Here is a 5,068-nt window from a genome sequence, read left to right on the forward strand (position 1 = left end):
TGAATTTCCAGTTTTTTTACAAAAAATAAAAACCTAAAAAAAAATTAAAAAAAGTTGGTAAAAATCGACTCAAATATCTTTTCAAAACTTTGAGATATTTTCTTTAATTTACTTTTATCTTTAAACAAATATTGTTTTCAACATTCAGTAAAATTTTGAGAAAAATCGAATGTACAGTTTTTTTTACAAAAAATTAACAAAAGTTCGTAAAAATTGATTTACGGCTCAAATATCTTTTCAAAGATTTGATATATTAGCTTCTAACCAATTTTTACTTATAGGAAATATTGTTTTCAACATTAGTACAAATATTTTGGGAAAAATCGAATTGACAGTTTTTGTTCAAAAAATATAAACCTAAAAAAATTTATAAAAGTTGGTAAACATTTATTTTCGACTCAAATATCTTTCAAAAATTGTAGATATTGGCTTTAAACTACTTTTATCTTTCAAAAAATTGATACGATTACATAACATAGACAAACTTTTAATCAAGACAAATCGATAGACGGAATGGAAAGTTAGCAGCGTGGGTCGCATCATAGCCTCTTTTTTTGTTGATTTATCTACATTAATGAAAAGTCCCCATTTATTGCAATAAACAGGTAATTTTCAGGAGACTCAGAAACTAATAGTAGGTCATCTTCATATAAAAGAGCATTTACTTTCAAGTCCGGAACCAGGTAGATGAGCTTCTAGACCATTAATAAAAAGTGTAAACAGAAGAGCACTTGAAAGGCATTCTTCTTTCCAATTATTAATCATATTTGGTTTCAAACTCTTATTCTAGAACATCAAGAACTCGAACATCAGAATGATGTTTCTTTCCTCACCCTTCCTTACTTTTATGACCTTATTATGCTGTAGTGAAATAATGAGTTCCATTCTTCCTCTTAAACAATTCAACTATTAAGCTTCATCAGTTCACCCAACTTTGGCCGTAGTATCAAGTACAGAGATTAAGTTATTAGCCGTACTACGCGAATGTGGAATGTCTTGACACGCTTTATTTTCTATATGTCATTCCAATGTTCAAGGATTCAAAGTCAATATACGTCCACAATTTAAATATCCTTGTCTTATGCCTGGATTCACCACTGTTTGAAAAAAAATACAACTATAATTTACACCTTAAAAGCTTTAATTGTTTGCATATCCATCATATCTTTGTAGGGTGTAAAATTAACTTGGCAGTCATCATTTTAAATGGCACCTAGTAAATTAAGTAGTGTGGGTCCCATATATCAGCCTCATTATATCTTTCATCTCTCTTATAATCTTTTATTAAAGTTTGATAAAAATTAAAAATGATACCCCGAAATTAAGTACCTAAATATCATAACTACATCATAAGTTCAGGTAACATAATCACAATTATTGTATTTTTTAGATTTTCACCCTAAAAGTTGTAACCCTTAAGCCAAAGGTCAAAACCTACCTTATTTATTATATGTTATCAAGTTCCAAATTTTTCGATTAACTTAACTAATTAACTGTATCGTTAAAATATTAAATAGTTTTTTGTAATTATCACGTTTTGAAAATAATAATTGACAAACAAACAAAAATTCCGCTTTCATCAACACTTTTAAAAATGGCTACACTTAATTTTTTTAAATAATTGCTCTAATAATGAAAAACAGGAAGAGCTAAAATATTCCATAGGCTGTTGCTTTTGCTTTTATTAAACAAAAACGAAGCATTATAAAACATATCTAGCACTTTTCAGCAATTAACACTTTTGTTATATGATATACGTTTTTATAATATTGTATCACACAACAACAACTACAAAATAATGAACAGAATTTTCGAGAGAAAATTGCATTATTGAGATTTGTGTATGCCTCATTTATTTAATTTAATGTTTTTTGCCTATGAATAAATTTATTAATTTATATTTTTAATAACATTTGCATTAGTTTGAAGCATTATATTCTGAGCTTTTACTGTATGCAAATATATTAAATTGTTTTGGCCAAAATGGATTGGGTGGGGTGGGGTATGTTTCATGATTTCATTAATACTCGTTTGCAATATTTTGGCTGAACATTTTTAATTGGTTTGCGCTTAAATTATCGAAATGGAAATCGTATTGGTATTAATGTGTTTAGTTTTTCATCATAATTTTCATACTATAGTTTTTCTCCAATCTACAGCATGTATTTTACGCACTTATGCCCAAAAGCAGTGGAATATGTTGCTTTATAGGAGAAGCGCTATAGGCTTTTTAACGCATAATATCATACTAAAAATATAGGGAGAATGACCAAAGCTACGTCGCGTCGTCATGTCGCGTTGAGATTCGTCGTCAATAAAATTGTTCCGAAATTCTGATAAATTCGAAAGCGAAATTATGAAATTAAAATTGTGACGATACCCAAAAGGGAAATACTCGTACTATACATCTGTGTAGTAGTAGTAGTTGACATTGGCCAAGCGGGACTAACAAAATGTAAAATGTGAACTCAAATATCCTTGGGAAGGTACATATAGGTACGGTAATTCAATTGGGAGTATGCTGGTCAAGTTGCACATTGCATTATCTATTTATATACAGACACAAGAACATATATTACACGTATATTGCTGGACTTCTAGCGTTTTGGATCGATGCACACCGCCCGCGACCTAACATGATTTGCATGAATAAAGACTAACAAGGACTTTTGGAAAAACAATAAATGTATGTCCATGATGGCCATTGATTTGTTATCATCATCGAATTATAATTTGCCAATTCTTATTTAACATAAACTAAAACATATTATTTTAGTTTGGCATTTATATAATATTAACATATAAGTAAAACGGTTTCATATGCGATAAAAACTTTTTATTGTTTTGGTTCTATTTTCATCTATCACAATATTTAGTTTTGTAATGTTTACTTTTGGAGATCTATACAATGCAGATTCTATAGTTTGTTCGATTTTTAAACAAATTGTGTGTACATAAACATTTAATTTCAAGGTGCAATCGCTTATGAGCACAGAAATTTTAATGGCAGAATATCGATATAGATTTTGGTTTCAAAAAGGCACACAAAATTAACGAGTGTTTATAAGTAACTAGCTAACCCGGCCACGCGTTGTTTTTTGTTATGTTGTTGTTAACTATTATAGGTGATCGATAGTAGAAAATAGGCACCATCATGCTATTTAAAATTTGTGCCATTTGTAAGAAAAACATGGAGACCTTCATGACTGATTTAATAATACCTCAACCCTTTTTACAATTAAATTATTATTTGAGAACTAAGATGGAAGCGTTAAATCTTTTATACACATTTACTTACTTACCTAAGGTGGCGCTACAGTCCTGTGTGAACTAGGGCCTCACCCAACAATCTTCTCCATATAGCTCGGTCGCTAGCTAGATGTCTCCAGTTTCGTGGTCCAAGTTGGGTGAGGTCACCTTCCTCTACTTCGCTGTCCTGTGGGTGTGAATTCGAAGACTTTCCGGATAGAGCATTGGTTTCCATGCGCTCTCCGTGACCCAGCCATCTTAGTCGTTGAACTTTTACCCTTCTGGCAAAGTCTACGTCGCTGCACAGCCCGTACAGCTCGTAATTCCATCTTCTCCTCTACTCCCCTTCGATTCATACGGGACCGTAGATCACACGAAGAACTTTTCTCTCGAAGTGACCCAAGGTGCTTTCATCCGCTTTTGCCATAGGCCAAGCTTCTGCACCGTATAGCAGGACGGGGATGATAAGGGTCTTATATAGCAACACTTTGGTCCCTCGAGAGAGGACTTTACCACTCAATTGCTTTCTTAATCCAAAGAAACATCGGTTAGCAAGAGATATACTGCGTTTGATTTCAGCGCTGGTGTTGTTTTCTGCGTTAATTCCGGTGCCTAGTTTGACGAAGTCTTTGACTACCTCAAAGTTACGTCGGTCGATGGTGACGTTTTGACCAAGACGTCGGTGTTGTATGTCCTTTCTTGACGATAGCATGTACTTTGTTTTGCCCTCATTAACCGTAAAACCCATTTTTACCGCCTCTGCCTCAATACTCACAAAAGCCCCATTGACATCACACTGAGTTCTTCCGATTATGTCAATGTCATCAGCATATGCTAGTAATTGACAGAATTTTGAAAGATAGTGCCTGTAGTGTTGACGTGTGAGCTCTGCACTATTCTTTCAAGCACGATGTTAAAAAAATCATATGACAACGCATCACCTTGTCTAAAACCTTTTTTGACATCAAAAGGTTCTGTTAAGTTATTTTCAACATTTATGGAGCAGAGTGATATCTCCATGGCCATCCAGCACAAACGGACGAGTTTGACAGGGATGCCAAAACTAGAAATTGCTCTATTCAGCTCGTCCCTGTAGATGCTGTCATATGCGGCCTTGAAATCGATGAAAAGATGGTGGGTGTCGATTTGGTGTTCTTGGGTTTTTCCAGGATCTGCCGTAATGTAAATATTTGATCAACTGTGGACTTTCCTGGTCTTAAACCACACTGAAAAGGACGATGGGCTTTATACGTTCACATATTACGGCAGAGAAGCTTTTAAAGGCGATATTAAGTAGACTGATTCCTCTATAGTTGGTGCAGTTTAGAGGATTTAATTTTTTCAGGTTCGGGCAAACAATAGTGAGGTTCCATTCATCGGGCATGCTTTCTTCCGACCATATCTTACAGATAAGTTGGTGCATGCTCCTAACCAACTTATCTGCAGGTGCTTTAAAGAGCTCGGCATTCAAACCATCTGCTCCAGCGGCTTTATTAGAATGTAGCTTAGATATGGCAATCTTTACTTCGTCTAAGTCGGGAGGACGGGATTGTTGGCTTTTGTCGTCTATGTTGAATGGATCATCATCATGCCTTACAGCGGAATTCAGTTCGTCGTCGCAGAAGTGGTCCGTTCATATCCTCAGCATTGACCGCTGTTCCACTATGATGTTTCCACTTTCGTCCTTGCAGCCTTCGGTTCTAGGTTAATGGAATTGTGAAATCCGTTTCAATTGTTCATAAAACTTTCGAACTTCATTCCTGCTTTTAAACCTTTCAAAGTCTTCGACCATACGCTTCTTATGCCCTCTCTTTTTCCT

Source organism: Eupeodes corollae, chromosome 1 (genome assembly GCF_945859685.1).
Source record: "Eupeodes corollae chromosome 1, idEupCoro1.1, whole genome shotgun sequence".
NCBI lineage: Eukaryota > Metazoa > Arthropoda > Insecta > Diptera > Syrphidae > Eupeodes > Eupeodes corollae.